The sequence below is a fragment of the Passer domesticus genome, chromosome 1 (genome assembly GCF_036417665.1).
Source record: "Passer domesticus isolate bPasDom1 chromosome 1, bPasDom1.hap1, whole genome shotgun sequence".
Lineage (NCBI taxonomy): Eukaryota > Metazoa > Chordata > Aves > Passeriformes > Passeridae > Passer > Passer domesticus.
Window position 1 is genome coordinate 160,732,526 of NC_087474.1, and position 18,387 is coordinate 160,750,912.

The 18,387-nt window shown below is 51.9% G+C and overlaps 1 protein-coding gene across 10 annotated transcripts in view; it reads left to right on the forward strand.

The window, feature by feature from the left end:
• Positions 1 to 18,387, forward strand: part of LOC135286467 (feather beta keratin-like) — a 143,067-nt gene that overhangs the window by 46,290 nt on the left and 78,390 nt on the right. The window contains exon 1 of one of the 10 annotated variants that reach the window (XR_010350779.1): positions 15,085 to 15,231. The exons of the other annotated variants lie outside the window; for them this stretch is intronic. The gene's annotated coding sequence lies outside the window, so the exon portion shown is untranslated. Of the gene's footprint in view, positions 1 to 15,084; positions 15,232 to 18,387 lie in introns of those variants that run through there. 10 annotated transcript variants of the gene reach the window in all.

Here is an 18,387-nt window from a genome sequence, read left to right on the forward strand (position 1 = left end):
TTGCCACCAGCCGAGGTGCTTTGTTTGCAGGAGGTGTTGTCAGAGGCCAGAGCTGGTGGTGTCAGAGGTGGTGCTGCGGGCCCTTAGCAGATGGAGCCATAGCCCCTTGTGCCATAGCAGCCCAGGCCTGCCAGGCCGTAGCCAAAGCCGCCAGAGATGGGCTGTCCCTGGGCACTGAGCTCAGCGCCCAGAGCGGCGGAGGAGGTGGATCCGACGGCGGTGCTCTGGGGGAAGGAGGTCATGATGGGTCCTGGCAGGGTGACCAGCACAGGGGAAGGGTTGATGATGACGCGGGAATCCTGGCATTGCACGGCACAGGGCTCGTTGCAGCTGTTGGCCAGCGGGGTGGGTCCGCAGGGTCGGCAGAGGTTGTTGCAGGCCATGGGTGTGATGTGAAGAGTGCCTGGAAGAGAGTGGGAATGAGACAGGGCATGGGCATGGGGCTGTGAGGGGTTGTCATGGAGAGTGAGGGAGTGTGGAGGCTGTAGTGGGGCTGTGGGGAGGCGTGAGGGCTGCTGAGGCCGGGGCTGAGCATGCTGGAAGAGAGGGGCCAAGGGTGTAGGGGCAGGAGGGTCAGGGTCTTGAGGCTCACCTGGTTGTCGGTAGAGGAGCAGAAGGCTTCAAGAGAAGGATGTGAGTGTGAGAGGCTCTGGGCTTTCTTTTATGCTGATCCTTCAGGGGCGGGACAGCATTGGCCCGAGACCCTGTGACATTTTGTGGGCTGTCGCTCTTGCCTGGCCCAGCATGATGAGTCATGATGTGGTCTGTTGCTTCCCTCCCACGACTCTGCCATGTCATGTCTTGCTCTTGAGACCATGCCCATCTGATCTTGGCGGCAGCTTTAATGTTAGATTTTTTATTTGAAAGCATTGGCATGGAAGTTGTGTGTCAGAGAAACCAAAATATGGAACAAAATCCAAAGAAAAATATGAGTGTCATCTGTGAGGTCATTATATGGCAGTTGTGTGGTTTAGTTTGTGGGTTTGCTGTGAAGAGGAGCCCCATGCCACCGCAGCCGTGTCAGTCTGGTGTGTCCTTTGCGGCTGTGCTGTGCATGAGGAGCTGCCCATTCCATTGTGGTCATTCCTCCTTTATAGTGTGAGTATTTGAAAGCAAAACCTGGTGTTGATGGTACTTGTCAAAGGGGACTGAAGAGATGACTAATCCTTTGGAGAGCTGGGGTGTCATTTGTGAGGTCAGCCTGTGGAACTCATGGTTTTGGGTTAGTGGGTGTGTTGGGAAGTGGTGCCCCAAACTCTCAGAGGTCAGACAGGTTGGTCTGGGCTTTGTCTGATTATCTGTAAGCTGCTGGACTCTTTCATTCACTTCTTTGTCTCCTTGCCTCCATCTCTCCAAGCCTGTCCGTACGCCTGGCTTCTCATGTGGGTGACCAGAAAGTGATTTCTGAGATTTTGGGAGGCTGTTGGATTATCCATAACACTCATCTTACCTGGGCCTAGGAAGTTCCCACTGAGGGTTCAGAGAGCTGGGCTGTGACACATGGAAAGAGAATGTGGTAAAACATAAGGAGAGCAAGATACAGGAAGGGCAGGCGAAGGAAATGGGGAGGTTCAGTTTGAGGGGCCGGGCTCAAAGATTGTTAACCAATGTCCCAAGGTCCAGATGGAGTAAAGTCTCAAGGGAAGTAGGTCAAGAGTTGTATCCACGAGTCCAACCCTGTCCAACCTCCTCAAGAAAGATCTGGGTATAGGAATGTTGTTCCCTCAGCAAGTTGGCATTTGATGGAGCGTCTGAGGCACCACTTGGTTGTGCCAGCAGTGAGAGGGAGCTGTTGAATGAGGGTTAAAGGCATCTCCAGAAGCTCAGGAAGGGAAATGTGAAGTTCTGCATCTGGGCAGGCATGGCAGTGGGCTCCAGGTCATGCTGGGGTCTGAGAGGCTGGGTAGGAGCTTTTCAGAGCAGGCCCTTGTGGTGCTGTTGGAGAGCAAAGGGAGCACGAGGTCTCAATCAAGCCTCACTTCAAAAGGTGTCAGCAGTGTTCAAGAGAGGATTTGGAAAATTCTTGGAAGAAGTCCATCGAGTCATTGAAACAATTCCCGTTCAGGGCCAGAAAGTTTCTCAAGGGGCTGGAGGATCTTCCATATAGGAGAGGGTGAGAATGCCGGGAATCTCAGGAGACAAGCATGGATAGGAGTGTTATCAGTGAGTGCAAATTCATGCTGGTAGGGTAAGAGGTGAGGGAGCCTGGCTGTTCTCCACAGTGACCCAGGACAGTAGCACAAGGGCAATAGGGAAAAGAGAAGGAATTCCTTGGGCAAAGAAGGAAAGAATGATTCAAAGTGTGTGTGGTCACAGAAGGGAAGAGGTGGTGGAGTGTCTGTGCTGGGTGTGGTCGAAATCTGCACTGTCCATGGTGCTGGAAATCCAGCTCCAGTTGACTCTGCTTGAGCAGGGAAGTTGAAGCACTTGGACTCCAGAGTTTGTGCCTAAGTGGATGCGTTATGGTTTCTCCTCTTAGCTGGAAAGGCTTGAGATTCCTGCTGGGAAGAGACTTTATCAAGCGTGCGCTGGCATGAAGAGATTTAACCAGAATCCTTGATGAACTGGAGAGGATTGATGTGTCAAAGCCTTTGGTGTAGAAAGTGATGGTTTGGCTCCTGTTTTGGAAGGTACCCCCTCAACCAATTTTCCCGTACTAATCTTGGTTGTTCCTGGTAGGGATATATTTCCTTACAAATATGTTGTGCCATTTTCCATCTACCCCAGTTCCATTTTATTTCTGGCACTGTGCTGGGCGTGCATGTGAGGCAGAATTCAAAAAGGAGAGGAGGCGTGTAATACTTTGATGCAGTAGAAGTTTATTGAGGCAAAAGAAGGATGAGGGAAGATGAAGAAATTGAGAAGAGCTGGTCTGATGTGCTGGCTGGTGCCATCAGCCGAGGTGCTTTGGTTGCAGGAGGTGTTGCCAGGGGCCAGAGCTGGTGGTGTCAGAGGTGGTGCTGAGGGCACTTAGCAGATGGAGCCATAGCCCCTTGTGCCATAGCAGCCCAGGCCTGCCAGGCCATAGCCAAAGCCACCAGAGATGGGCTGTCCCTGGGCACTGAGCTCAGCGCCCAGAGCAGCGGAGGAGGTGGATCCAACAGCGGTGCTCTGGGGGTAGGAGGTCATGATGGGTCCTGGCAGGGTGACCAGCACAGGGGAAGGGTTGATGATGACGCGGGAATCCTGGCATTGCACGGCACAGGGCTCGTTGCAGCTGTTGGCCAGCGGGGTGGGTCCGCAGGGTCGGCAGAGGTTGTTGCAGGCCATGGGTGTGATGTGAAGAGTGCCTGGAAGAGAGTGGGAATGAGACAGGGCATGGGCATGGGGCTGTGAGGGGTTGTCATGGAGAGTGAGGGAGTGTGGAGGCTGTAGTGGGGCTGTGGGGAGGCGTGAGGGCTGCTGAGGCCGGGGCTGAGCATGCTGGAAGAGAGGGGCCAAGGGTGTAGGGGCAGGAGGGTCAGGGTCTTGAGGCTCACCTGGTTGTCGGTAGAGGAGCAGAAGGCTTCAAGAGAAGGATGTGAGTGTGAGAGGCTCTGGGCTTTCTTTTATGCTGATCCTTCAGGGGCGGGACAGCATTGGCCCGAGACCCTGTGACATTTTGTGGGCTGTCGCTCTTGCCTGGCCCAGCATGATGAGTCATGATGTGGTCTGTTGCTTCCCTCCCACGACTCTGCCATGTCATGTCTTGCTCTTGAGACCATGCCCATCTGATCTTGGCGGCAGCTTTAATGTTAGATTTTTTATTTGAAAGCATTGGCATGGAAGTTGTGTGTCAGAGAAACCAAAATATGGAACAAAATCCAAAGAAAAATATGAGTGTCATCTGTGAGGTCATTATATGGCAGTTGTGTGGTTTAGTTTGTGGGTTTGCTGTGAAGAGGAGCCCCATGCCACCGCAGCCGTGTCAGTCTGGTGTGTCCTTTGCGGCTGTGCTGTGCATGAGGAGCTGCCCATTCCATTGTGGTCATTTCTCCTTTATAGTGTGAGTATTTGAAAGCAAAACCTGGTGTTGATGGTACTTGTCAAAGGGGACTGAAGAGATGACTAATCCTTTGGAGAGCTGGGGTGTCATTTGTGAGGTCAGCCTGTGGAACTCATGGTTTTGGGTTAGTGGGTGTGTTGGGAAGTGGTGCCCCAAACTCTCAGAGGTCAGACAGGTTGGTCTGGGCTTTGTCTGATTATCTGTAAGCTGCTGGACTCTTTCATTCACTTCTTTGTCTCCTTGCCTCCATCTCTCCAAGCCTGTCCGTACGCCTGGCTTCTCATGTGGGTGACCAGAAAGTGATTTCTGAGATTTTGGGAGGCTGTTGGATTATCCATAACACTCATCTTACCTGGGCCTAGGAAGTTCCCACTGAGGGTTCAGAGAGCTGGGCTGTGACACATGGAAAGAGAATGTGGTAAAACATAAGGAGAGCAAGATACAGGAAGGGCAGGCGAAGGAAATGGGGAGGTTCAGTTTGAGGGGCCGGGCTCAAAGATTGTTAACCAATGTCCCAAGGTCCAGATGGAGTAAAGTCTCAAGGGAAGTAGGTCAAGAGTTGTATCCACGAGTCCAACCCTGTCCAACCTCCTCAAGAAAGATCTGGGTATAGGAATGTTGTTCCCTCAGCAAGTTGGCATTTGATGGAGCGTCTGAGGCACCACTTGGTTGTGCCAGCAGTGAGAGGGAGCTGTTGAATGAGGGTTAAAGGCATCTCCAGAAGCTCAGGAAGGGAAATGTGAAGTTCTGCATCTGGGCAGGCATGGCAGTGGGCTCCAGGTCATGCTGGGGTCTGAGAGGCTGGGTAGGAGCTTTTCAGAGCAGGCCCTTGTGGTGCTGTTGGAGAGCAAAGGGAGCACGAGGTCTCAATCAAGCCTCACTTCAAAAGGTGTCAGCAGTGTTCAAGAGAGGATTTGGAAAATTCTTGGAAGAAGTCCATCGAGTCATTGAAACAATTCCCGTTCAGGGCCAGAAAGTTTCTCAAGGGGCTGGAGGATCTTCCATATAGGAGAGGGTGAGAATGCCGGGAATCTCAGGAGACAAGCATGGATAGGAGTGTTATCAGTGAGTGCAAATTCATGCTGGTAGGGTAAGAGGTGAGGGAGCCTGGCTGTTCTCCACAGTGACCCAGGACAGTAGCACAAGGGCAATAGGGAAAAGAGAAGGAATTCCTTGGGCAAAGAAGGAAAGAATGATTCAAAGTGTGTGTGGTCACAGAAGGGAAGAGGTGGTGGAGTGTCTGTGCTGGGTGTGGTCGAAATCTGCACTGTCCATGGTGCTGGAAATCCAGCTCCAGTTGACTCTGCTTGAGCAGGGAAGTTGAAGCACTTGGACTCCAGAGTTTGTGCCTAAGTGGATGCGTTATGGTTTCTCCTCTTAGCTGGAAAGGCTTGAGATTCCTGCTGGGAAGAGACTTTATCAAGCGTGCGCTGGCATGAAGAGATTTAACCAGAATCCTTGATGAACTGGAGAGGATTGATGTGTCAAAGCCTTTGGTGTAGAAAGTGATGGTTTGGCTCCTGTTTTGGAAGGTACCCCCTCAACCAATTTTCCCGTACTAATCTTGGTTGTTCCTGGTAGGGATATATTTCCTTACAAATATGTTGTGCCATTTTCCATCTACCCCAGTTCCATTTTATTTCTGGCACTGTGCTGGGCGTGCATGTGAGGCAGAATTCAAAAAGGAGAGGAGGCGTGTAATACTTTGATGCAGTAGAAGTTTATTGAGGCAAAAGAAGGATGAGGGAAGATGAAGAAATTGAGAAGAGCTGGTCTGATGTGCTGGCTGGTGCCATCAGCCGAGGTGCTTTGGTTGCAGGAGGTGTTGCCAGGGGCCAGAGCTGGTGGTGTCAGAGGTGGTGCTGAGGGCACTTAGCAGATGGAGCCATAGCCCCTTGTGCCATAGCAGCCCAGGCCTGCCAGGCCATAGCCAAAGCCACCAGAGATGGGCTGTCCCTGGGCACTGAGCTCAGCGCCCAGAGCAGCGGAGGAGGTGGATCCAACAGCGGTGCTCTGGGGGTAGGAGGTCATGATGGGTCCTGGCAGGGTGACCAGCACAGGGGAAGGGTTGATGATGACGCGGGAATCCTGGCATTGCACGGCACAGGGCTCGTTGCAGCTGTTGGCCAGCGGGGTGGGTCCGCAGGGTCGGCAGAGGTTGTTGCAGGCCATGGGTGTGGTGTGGAGGGTCCTGGAAGAGAAAAAGAGTGAGACAGGGCGGGGGAGTAGGGTTGCAAGGGGTGGTGAGGTAGGATGGCAATGGAATGTGGAGGTTGTTGAAGGGCTATGTCAAGGCATGAGGGCTGCTGAGGCTGGGGCTGAGCATGCTGGAAGAGGAGGTCCAGGGGTGCAGTAGCAGTAGGTTTGGGGCTTGAGACTCACCTGGTTGTCCACAGAAGGAGAAGGCGTGAGGAGAAGTGTGTGTTCGGGAGAGAGGCTCTTGGCCGACTTTTATGCTGGTCCTGACGGGGCGGGACTGCCTTGTCCCATGGCCTTGGTGCACTTTGCTGACAGCTCCTCTTTGCTGACCCAGCCTGGTGAGTGATGAGGTGGGGAATGTTTTCCTTCCCACATTTCTGCAGCGCCATGTCCTGTTTTTGAGTCTGTGTCAATGTGACATTGGGGCAGCTTTTAAATGCACGTAATAAAGTGCAAAGTTTGGTCATGATGTTGTTTTTAAGGGAGGGCTGACAACATGACCAAAGCTTTGCATAGTGAGGCCTCATCCGTGAAGTCACTCCACAACACTGGTGTCCTGTGGTTTGTGGCTATCTTGTGAAGATGGGCCTCATTCCTTCCCAGTTCTGTTCGGATGGTCTGGATATTTCTGGACCTTTCATCATGTTGTCTCCCTCCCCATCTTGGCTTCATTTCTTGGCCCTCCCCTTCTTGGCCCCATCTTCCTTGGTTGGCAGGCCTGTCTCTATGCCTTTCTTCTATTATTGGAGAAGGGAATGCGATCCCTGTGATTTAGGGAGGCCTGCCAAGCTCCCACAAGTGTTGTTTTGATTCATCCATAGCTGTCATCTTGCCTGGAGCCCGGAAGCTCCCACTGTGGGGTTCTAGAGCTGGGCTCTTACACAAGGGAAGGGAAAGTGGTGAAGGATAAGAGAAGAAGACAAATGAGGAGCAGGTGAAGGAACTGGGTATGTTTGATTTTCAGAAGAAGGTTTGTCCTTGTTGCCTTCTGGAGTCACAGAATGGAAATCCTTTAACCTCAGTCTTGTGCCCCTTTTGCCCAGCCATAGGAGAAGAGGGAATGGAGTCATGTTGCCCCAGAGGAAGTTGAGTTTGGAATTAGGGAAAATTCCTGCAGGACAATGTTTTCAATCTCAGGCAATGGGTGCCCAGGACAATGTGCAGTCAGCATGCCAGGATGGATTTTGTTGTCATCGAGCTGTGTCATTTGGAAACTGGCCTAGTGGGGGCCTTGGCCATGCTGTGGGGATGGGTTGGACTTGATATTTCGCATTTGGGTGTATAACAGATGAAATGTTTTAAGGTTGGTGGCCTTGACATTGCTTGGTTAACATCTGGGCTGTATGTCCAAGGTGTTTTGCATGTGAACTGAATCCGGTGACTTCTGTGCAAGGCAGCAGGGGCCAAAGTGGAGTTTCAGCAGGGTAGAAGAGAGCCTGGGCTTTGGGGTGTTTAGTTGTGTCAAGTGCCAAGGGGTGAAGCCCCTTGTGACTGGCGGATTTCCCATGAGGAAATGGTGTTTGAGCTGTGTGTCTGCTCTGTTGCAGAGACTCAGCATGGGCATGAGGAGAGAGCTGTGGCTGCTGTTGAAGTCCAGCCTTTTGTGAAGCTTCTGAGGCTCCTTCCCATTCCATGCTCCCAGAATGTCTGAGTTTGCTGAGAAAGCAGTGAGTAGCCTGAGAGTGGCTGAGGGGCTGGGCTCAGAGGTTGTTAATCAGTGGCCGAAAGTGCAGATGGAGTAAAGTCTCAAGGGGAGTAGGTCAAGAGTTGTATCCACGAGTCCAACACTGTCCAATCTCCTCAAGAAAGATCTGCGTATAGGAATGTTGTTCCCTCAGCAAGTTGGCATTTGATGGAGAGGCTGAGGCACCACTTGGTTGTGCCAGCAGTGAGAGAGAGCTGTTGAATGAGGGTTAAAGGCATCTCCTGAAGTTCAGGAGGGGAAAATGTGAAGTTCTGCATCTGGGCAGGCATGGCAGTGGGCTCCAGGTCATGCTGGGGTCTGAGAGGCTGGGTAGGAGCTTTTCAGAGCAGGACCCTGTGGTGCTGGAGGAGAGCAAAGGGAGCACGAGGTCTCAATCAAGCCTCACTTCAAAAGGTGTCAGCAGTGTTCAAGAGAGGATTTGGAAAATTCTTGGAAGAAGTCCATCGAGTCATTGAAACAATTCCCGTTCAGGGCCAGAAAGTTTCTCAAGGGGCTGGAGGATCTTCCATATAGGAGAGGGTGAGAAAGCCGGGAATCTCAGGAGACAAGCATGGATAGGAGTGTTATCAGTGAGTGCAAGTTCATGCTGGTAGGGAAAGAAGTGAGGGAGCCTGGCTGTTCTCCGCAGTGCCTCAGGACAGTAGCACAAGGGCAATAGCGAAAAGAGAAGGAATTCCTTGGGCAAAGAAGGAAAGAATGATTCAAAGTGTGTGTGGTCACAGAGGGGAAGAGGTGGTGGAGTGTCTGTGCTGGGTGTGATCAAAATCTGCACTGTCCATGGTGCTGGAAATCCAGCTCCAGTTGACTCTGCTTGAGCAGGGAAGTTGAAGCACTTGGACTCCAGAGTTTGTGCCTAAGTGGATGCGATATGGTTTCTCCTCTTAGCTGGAAAGGCTTGAGATTCCTGCTGGGAAGAGACTTTATCAAGTGTGTGCTGGCATGAAGAGACTCAACCAGAATCCTTGATGAACTGGAGAGGATTGATGTATCAAAGCCTTTGGTGTAGAAAGTGATGGCTTTGGCTCCTGTTTTGGAAGGTCCCCCCTCAACCAATTTTCCCGTACCAATCTTGGTTGTTCCTGGTAGGGACATATTTCCTTACAAATGTGTTGTGCCATTTTCCATCTACCCCAGTTCCATTTTATTTCTGGCACTGTGCTGGGCGTGCATGTGAGGCAGAATTCAAAAAGGAGAGGAGGCGTGTAATGCTTTGATGCAGTAGAAGTTTATTGAGGCAAAAGAAGGATGAGGGAAGATGAAGAAATTGAGACGAGCTGGCCTGATGTGCAGGCTGGTGCCATCAGCCGAGGTGCTTTGTTTGCAGGAGGTGTTGCCAGGGGCCAGAGCTGGTGGTGTCAGAGGTGGTGCTGAGGGCACTTAGCAGATGGAGCCATAGCCCCTTGTGCCATAGCAGCCCAGGCCTGCCAGGCCGTAGCCAAAGCCACCAAAGCCACCAGAGATGGGCTGTCCCTGGGCACTGAGCTCAGCGCCCAGAGCGGCAGAGGAGGTGGATCCGACGGCGGTGCTCTGGGGGAAGGAGGTCATGATGGGTCCTGGCAGGGTGACCAGCACAGGGGAAGGGTTGATGATGACGCGGGAATCCTGGCATTGCACGGCACAGGGCTCGTTGCAGCTGTTGGCCAGCGGGGTGGGTCCACAGGGTCGACAGATGTTGTTGCAGGCCATGGGTGTGGTGTGGAGGGTCCTGGAAGAGAAAAAGAGTGAGACAGGGCAGGGGAGTAGGGTTGCAAGGGGTGGTGAGGCAGGATGGCAATGGAATGTGGAGGTTGTTGAAGAGCTATGGCAAGGCATGAGGGCTGCTGAGGCTGGGGCTGAGCATGCTGGAAGAGGGGGTTCAGGGGGTTCAGGGGGAGCAGTAGGTTTGGGGCTTGAGACTCACCTGGTTGTGCACAGGAGAAGGCGTGAGGAGATGTGTGTGAGGGAGAGAGGCTCTGGGCCGGCTTTTATGCTGGTCCTGATGGGGTGGGACAGCCTTGTCCCATGGCCTTGGGGCACTTTGCTGACAGCTCTTTGCTGAGCCAGCCTGGTGAGTGATGAGGTGGGGAATGTTTTCCTTCCCACATTTCTGCAGCGCCATGTCCTGTTTTTGAGTCTGTGTCAATGTAACATTGGGGCAGCTTTTAAATGTGAGTAATAAAGCCCAAAGTTTGGTGATGATGTTGTTTTTCAGAGAGGGCTGACAACATGACCAAAGCTTTGCATAGTGAGGCCTCATCCGTGAAGTCGCTCCACAACACTGGTGTCCTGTGGTTTGTGGCTATCTTGTGGAGATGGGCCTCATTCCTTCCCAGTTCTGTTAGGATGGTCTGGATATTTCTGGACCTTTCATCATGTTGTCTCCCTCCCCATCTTGGCTTAATTTCTTGGCCCTCCCCTTCTTGGCCCCATCTTCCTTGGTTGGCAGGCCTGTCTCTATGCCTTTCTTTTATTATTGCACAAGGGAATGCGACCCCTGTGATTTAGGGAGGCCTGGCAAACTCCCGCAAGTGTTGTTTTGATTCATCCATAGCTGTCATCTTGCCAGGACCCCGGAAGCTCCCACTGTGGGGTTCTAGAGCTGGGCTCTTACACAAGGGAAGGGAAAGTGGTGAAGGATAAGAGAAGAAGACAAATGAGGAGCAGGTGAAGGAACTGGGCATGTTTGATTTTCAGAAGAAGGTTTGTCCTTGTTGCCATCTGGAGTCACAGAATGGAAATCCTTTAACCTCAGTCTTGTGCCCCTTTTTCCCAGCCATAGGAGAAGAGGGAATGGAGTCATGTTGCCCCAGGGGAAGTTGAGTTTGGAATTAGGGAAAATTCCTGCAGGACAATGTTTTCAATCTCGGGCAATGAGTGCCCAGGACAATGTGCAGTCAGCATGCCAGGACGGATTTACATGTCATCGAGCTGTGTCATTTGGGAACTGCCCAGGTGGGGGCCTTGGAAATGCTGTGGGGAAGGGTTGGACTTGATATTTCACATTTGGGTGTATAACAAATGAAATTTTTTAAGGTGGGTGGCCTTGGCATTGCTTGGTTAACATGTGGTCTGTATGTCCACGGTGTTTTGCATGTGAACTGAATCCGGTGACTTCTGTGCAAGGCAGCAGGTGCCAAAGTGGAGTGACAGCAGGGTAGAAGAGAGCCTGGGCTTTGGGGTGTTGAGTTGTGTCAATTGCTAAGGGGTGAAGCCCCTTGTAGCTGGCGGATTTCTTTTGAGGAAATGGTGTTTGAGCTTTGTGTCTGCTCTGTTGCAGAGACTCAGCATGGGCATGAGGAGAGAGCTGTGGCTGCTGTTGAACTCCAGTCTTTTGTGAAGCCTCTGAGGCTCCTTCCCATTCCATGCTCCCAGAATGTCTGTGTTTGCTGAGAAAGCAGTGAGTGGCCTGAGAGTGGCTGAGGGGCTGGGCTCAGAGGTTGTTAGTCAGTGGCCGAAAGTCCAGATGGAGTAAAGTCTCAAGGGAAGTAGGTCAAGAGTTGTATCCACGAGACCAACCCTGTCCAACCTCCTCCAGAAAGATCTGGGTATAGGAATGTTGTCCCCTCAGCAAGTTGTCTATGTAATGGACTGTCTGAGGATCACTTGATTGTTCCAGGAGTGAGAGGGAGCTGGAGAATGAGAGTTAAAGGCATGTCCTGAATCTCAGGACGGGAAAATGTGAAGTTCTGCATTTGGGCAGGCATGGCAGTGGGCTCCAGGTCATGCTGGGGTCTGAGAGGCTGGGTAGGAGCTTTTCAGAGCAGGCCCTTGTGGTGCTGTTGGAGAGCAAAGGGAGCACGAGGTCTCAATCAAGCCTCACTTCAAAAGGTGTCAGCAGTGTTCAAGAGAGGATTTGGAAAATTCTTGGAAGAAGTCCATCGAGTCATTGAAACAATTCCCATTCAGGGCCAGAAAGTTTCTCAAGGGACAGGAGGATCTTCCATATAGGAGAGGGTGAGAATGCCGGGAATCTCAGGAGACAAGCATGGACAGGAGTGTTATCAGTGAGTGCAAATTCATGCTGGTAGGGAAAGAAGTGAGGGAGCCTGGCTGTTCTCCGCAGTGCCCCAGGACAGTAGCACAAGGGCAATAGGGAAAGGAGATGGAATTCCTTGGGCAAAGAAGGAAAGAACGATTCAAAGTGTGTGTGGTCACAGAGGGGAAGAGGTGGTGGAGTGTCTGTGCTGGGTGTGATCGAAATCTGCACTGTCCATGGTGCTGGAAATCCAGCTCCAGTTGACTCTGCTTGAGCAGGGAAGTTGAAGCACTTGGACTCCAGAGTTTGTGCCTAAGTGGGTGTGATATGGTTTCTCCTCTTAGCTGGAAAGGCTTGAGATTCCTGCTGGGAAGAGACTTTATCAAGTGTGTGCTGGCATGAAGAGACTTAACCAGAATCCTTGATGAACTGGAGAGGATTGATGTGTCAAAGCCTTTGGTGTAGAAAGTGATGGCTTTGGCTCCTGTTTTGGAAGGTCCCCCCTCAACCAATTTTCCCGTACTAATCTTGGTTGTTCCTGGTAGGGATATATTTCTTTACAAATGTGTTGTGCCACTTTCCATGTACCCCAATTCCATTTTATTTCTGGCACTGTGCTGGGCATGCATGTGAGGCAGAATTCAAAAAGGAGAGGAGGCGTGTATGTAATGCTTTGATGCAGTAGAAGTTTATTGAGGCAAAAGAAGGATGAGGGAAGATGAAGAAATTGAGACGAGCTGGCCTGATGTGCAGGCTGTTGCCACCAGCCGAGGTGCTTTGTTTGCAGGAGGTGTTGTCAGAGGCCAGAGCTGGTGGTGTCAGAGGTGGTGCTGCGGGCCCTTAGCAGATGGAGCCATAGCCCCTTGTGCCATAGCAGCCCAGGCCTGCCAGGCCGTAGCCAAAGCCGCCAGAGATGGGCTGTCCCTGGGCACTGAGCTCAGCGCCCAGAGCGGCGGAGGAGGTGGATCCGACGGCGGTGCTCTGTGGGAAGGAGGTCATGATGGGTCCTGGCAGGGTGACCAGCACAGGGGAAGGGTTGATGATGACGCGGGAATCCTGGCATTGCACGGCACAGGGCTCATTGCAGCTGTTGGCCAGCGGGGTGGGTCCGCAGGGTCGGCAGAGGTTGTTGCAGGCCATGGGTGTGATGTGAAGAGTGCCTGGAAGAGAGTGGGAATGAGACAGGGCATGGGCATGGGGCTGTGAGGGGTTGTCATGGAGAGTGAGGGAGTGTGGAGGCTGTAGTGGGGCTGTGGGGAGGCGTGAGGGCTGCTGAGGCCGGGGCTGAGCATGCTGGAAGAGAGGGGCCAAGGGTGTAGGGGCAGGAGGGTCAGGGTCTTGAGGCTCACCTGGTTGTCGGTAGAGGAGCAGAAGGCTTCAAGAGAAGGATGTGAGTGTGAGAGGCTCTGGGCTTTCTTTTATGCTGATCCTTCAGGGGCGGGACAGCATTGGCCCGAGACCCTGTGACATTTTGTGGGCTGTCGCTCTTGCCTGGCCCAGCATGATGAGTCATGATGTGGTCTGTTGCTTCCCTCCCACGACTCTGCCATGTCATGTCTTGCTCTTGAGACCATGCCCATCTGATCTTGGCGGCAGCTTTAATGTTAGATTTTTTATTTGAAAGCATTGGCATGGAAGTTGTGTGTCAGAGAAACCAAAATATGGAACAAAATCCAAAGAAAAATATGAGTGTCATCTGTGAGGTCATTATATGGCAGTTGTGTGGTTTAGTTTGTGGGTTTGCTGTGAAGAGGAGCCCCATGCCACCGCAGCCGTGTCAGTCTGGTGTGTCCTTTGCGGCTGTGCTGTGCATGAGGAGCTGCCCATTCCATTGTGGTCATTCCTCCTTTATAGTGTGAGTATTTGAAAGCAAAACCTGGTGTTGATGGTACTTGTCAAAGGGGACTGAAGAGATGACTAATCCTTTGGAGAGCTGGGGTGTCATTTGTGAGGTCAGCCTGTGGAACTCATGGTTTTGGGTTAGTGGGTGTGTTGGGAAGTGGTGCCCCAAACTCTCAGAGGTCAGACAGGTTGGTCTGGGCTTTGTCTGATTATCTGTAAGCTGCTGGACTCTTTCATTCACTTCTTTGTCTCCTTGCCTCCATCTCTCCAAGCCTGTCCGTACGCCTGGCTTCTCATGTGGGTGACCAGAAAGTGATTTCTGAGATTTTGGGAGGCTGTTGGATTATCCATAACACTCATCTTACCTGGGCCTAGGAAGTTCCCACTGAGGGTTCAGAGAGCTGGGCTGTGACACATGGAAAGAGAATGTGGTAAAACATAAGGAGAGCAAGATACAGGAAGGGCAGGCGAAGGAAATGGGGAGGTTCAGTTTGAGGGGCCGGGCTCAAAGATTGTTAACCAATGTCCCAAGGTCCAGATGGAGTAAAGTCTCAAGGGAAGTAGGTCAAGAGTTGTATCCACGAGTCCAACCCTGTCCAACCTCCTCAAGAAAGATCTGGGTATAGGAATGTTGTTCCCTCAGCAAGTTGGCATTTGATGGAGCGTCTGAGGCACCACTTGGTTGTGCCAGCAGTGAGAGGGAGCTGTTGAATGAGGGTTAAAGGCATCTCCAGAAGCTCAGGAAGGGAAATGTGAAGTTCTGCATCTGGGCAGGCATGGCAGTGGGCTCCAGGTCATGCTGGGGTCTGAGAGGCTGGGTAGGAGCTTTTCAGAGCAGGCCCTTGTAGTGCTGTTGGAGAGCAAAGGGAGCACGAGGTCTCAATCAAGCCTCACTTCAAAAGGTGTCAGCAGTGTTCAAGAGAGGATTTGGAAAATTCTTGGAAGAAGTCCATCGAGTCATTGAAACAATTCCCGTTCAGGGCCAGAAAGTTTCTCAAGGGGCTGGAGGATCTTCCATATAGGAGAGGGTGAGAATGCCGGGAATCTCAGGAGACAAGCATGGATAGGAGTGTTATCAGTGAGTGCAAATTCATGCTGGTAGGGTAAGAGGTGAGGGAGCCTGGCTGTTCTCCACAGTGCCCCAGGACAGTAGCACAAGGGCAATAGGGAAAAGAGAAGGAATTCCTTGGGCAAAGAAGGAAAGAATGATTCAAAGTGTGTGTGGTCACAGAAGGGAAGAGGTGGTGGAGTGTCTGTGCTGGGTGTGGTCGAAATCTGCACTGTCCATGGTGCTGGAAATCCAGCTCCTACTGCCTCTGCTTGAGCAGGGAAGTTGAAGCACTTGGACTCCAGAGTTTGTGCCTAAGTGGATGCGTTATGGTTTCTCCTCTTAGCTGGAAAGGCTTGAGATTCCTGCTGGGAAGAGACTTTATCAAGCGTGCGCTGGCATGAAGAGATTTAACCAGAATCCTTGATGAACTGGAGAGGATTGATGTGTCAAAGCCTTTGGTGTAGAAAGTGATGGTTTGGCTCCTGTTTTGGAAGGTACCCCCTCAACCAATTTTCCCGTACTAATCTTGGTTGTTCCTGGTAGGGATATATTTCCTTACAAATATGTTGTGCCATTTTCCATCTACCCCAGTTCCATTTTATTTCTGGCACTGTGCTGGGCGTGCATGTGAGGCAGAATTCAAAAAGGAGAGGAGGCGTGTAATGCTTTGATGCAGTAGAAGTTTATTGAGGCAAAAGAAGGATGAGGGAAGATGAAGAAATTGAGAAGAGCTGGTCTGATGTGCTGGCTGGTGCCATCAGCCGAGGTGCTTTGGTTGCAGGAGGTGTTGCCAGGGGCCAGAGCTGGTGGTGTCAGAGGTGGTGCTGAGGGCACTTAGCAGATGGAGCCATAGCCCCTTGTGCCATAGCAGCCCAGGCCTGCCAGGCCATAGCCAAAGCCACCAGAGATGGGCTGTCCCTGGGCACTGAGCTCAGCGCCCAGAGCAGCGGAGGAGGTGGATCCAACAGCGGTGCTCTGGGGGTAGGAGGTCATGATGGGTCCTGGCAGGGTGACCAGCACAGGGGAAGGGTTGATGATGACGCGGGAATCCTGGCATTGCACGGCACAGGGCTCGTTGCAGCTGTTGGCCAGCGGGGTGGGTCCGCAGGGTCGGCAGAGGTTGTTGCAGGCCATGGGTGTGGTGTGGAGGGTCCTGGAAGAGAAAAAGAGTGAGACAGGGCGGGGGAGTAGGGTTGCAAGGGGTGGTGAGGCAGGATGGCAATGGAATGTGGAGGTTGTTGAAGGGCTATGTCAAGGCATGAGGGCTGCTGAGGCTGGGGCTGAGCATGCTGGAAGAGGGGGTTCAGGGGGTTCACGGGGAGCAGTAGGTTTGGGGCTTGAGACTCACCTGGTTGTGCACAGGAGAAGGCGTGAGGAGATGTGTGTGAGGGAGAGAGGCTCTGGGCCGACTTTTATGCTGGTCCTGATGGGGTGGGACAGCCTTGTCCCATGGCCTTGGGGCACTTTGCTGACAGCTCTTTGCTGACCCAGCGTGGTGAGTGATGAGGTGGGGAATGTTTTCCTTCCCACATTTCTGCAGCGCCATGTCCTGTTTTTGAGTCTGTGTCAATGTAACATTGGGGCAGCTTTTAAATGCACGTAATAAAGTGCAAAGTTTGGTCATGATGTTGTTTTTAAGGGAGGGCTGACAACATGACCAAAGCTTTGCATAGTGAGGCCTCATCCGTGAAGTCACTCCACAACACTGGTGTCCTGTGGTTTGTGGCTATCTTGTGAAGATGGGCCTCATTCCTTCCCAGTTCTGTTAGGATGGTCTGGATATTTCTGGACCTTTCATCATGTTGTCTCCCTCCCCATCTTGGCTTCATTTCTTGGCCCTCCCCTTCTTGGCCCCATCTTCCTTGGTTGGCAGGCCTGTCTCTATGCCTTTCTTTTATTATTGCACAAGGGAATGCGACCCCTGTGATTTAGGGAGGCCTGGCAAACTCCCGCAAGTGTTGTTTTGATTCATCCATAGCTGTCATCTTGCCAGGACCCCGGAAGCTCCCACTGTGGGGTTCTAGAGCTGGGCTCTTACACAAGGGAAGGGAAAGTGGTGAAGGATAAGAGAAGAAGACAAATGAGGAGCAGGTGAAGGAACTGGGCATGTTTGATTTTCAGAAGAAGGTTTGTCCTTGTTGCCATCTGGAGTCACTGAATGGAAATCCTTTAACCTCAGTCTTGTGTCCCTTTTGCCCAGCCATAGGAGAAGAGGGAATGGAGTCATGTTGCCCCAAGGGAAGTTGAGTTTGGAATTAGGGAAAATTCCTGCAGGACAATGTTTTCAATCTCTGGCAATGAGTGCCCAGGACAATGTGCAGTCAGCATGCCAGGATGGGTTGCGATGTCATCGAGCTGTGTTATTTGGGAACTGGCCTAGTGGGGGCCTTGGCCATGCTGTGGGGAAGGGTTGGACTTGATATTTTGCATTTGGGTGTATAACAGATGAAATGTTTTAAGGTTGGTGGCCTTGACATTGCTTGGTTAACATCTGGGCTATTTGTCCAAGGTGTTTTGCATGTGAACTGAATCCGGTGACTTCTGTGCAAGGCAGCAGGGGCCAAAGTGGAGTGGCAGCAGGGTAGAAGAGAGCCTGGGCTTTGGGGTGTTGAGTTGTGTCAATTGCCAAGGGGAGAAGCCCCTTGTGGGTGGCGGATTTCCCATGAGGAGATGGTGTTTGAGCTGTGTGTCTGCTCTGTTGCAGAGACTCAGCCTGGGCATGAGGAGAGAGCTGTGGCTGCTATTGAACCCCAGCCTTTTGTGAAGCCTCTGAGGCTCCTTCCCATTCCATGCTCCCAGAATGTCTGAGTTTGCTGAGAAAGCAGTGAGTGGCCTGAGAGTGGCTGAAGGGCTGGGCTCAGAGGTTGTTAATCAGTGGCCGAAAGTGCAGATGGAGTAAAGTCTCAAGGGAAGTAGGTCAAGAGTTGTATCCACGAGTCCAACCCTATCCAACCTCTTCAAGAATGATCTGGGTATAGGAAGGTTGTTCCCTCAGCAAGTTGGCATTTGATGGAGTGTCTGAGGCACCACTTGGTTGTGCCATCAGTGAGAGGGAGCTGTTGAATGAGGGTTAAAGGCATCTCCTGAAGTTCAGGAGGGGAAAATGTGAAGTTCTGCATTTGGGCAGGAATGGCAGTGGGCTCCTGGTCATGCTAGTGTCTGAGAGGCTGGGTAGGAGCTTTTCAGAGCAGGACCCTGTGGTGCTGTTGGAGAGCAAAGGGAGCACGAGGTCTCAATCAAGCCTCACTTCAAAAGGTGTCAGCAGTGTTCAAGAAAGGATTTGGAAAATTCTTGGAAGAAGTCCATCGAGTCATTGAAACACTTCCCGTTCAGGGCCAGAAAGTTTCTGAAGGGGCTGGAGGATCTTCCATATAGGAGAGGGTGAGAATGCCGGGAATCTCAGGAGACAAGCATGGATAGGAGTGTTATCAGTGAGTGCAAATTCATGCTGGTAGGGTAAGAGGTGAGGGAGCCTGGCTGTTCTCCACAGTGCCCCAGGACAGTAGCACAAGGGCAATAGGGAAAAGAGAAGGAATTCCTTGGGCAAAGAAGGAAAGAATGATTCAAAGTGTGTGTGGTCACAGAGGGGAAGAGGTGGTGGAGTGTCTGTGCTGGGTGTGATGGAAATCTGCACTGTCCATGGTGCTGGA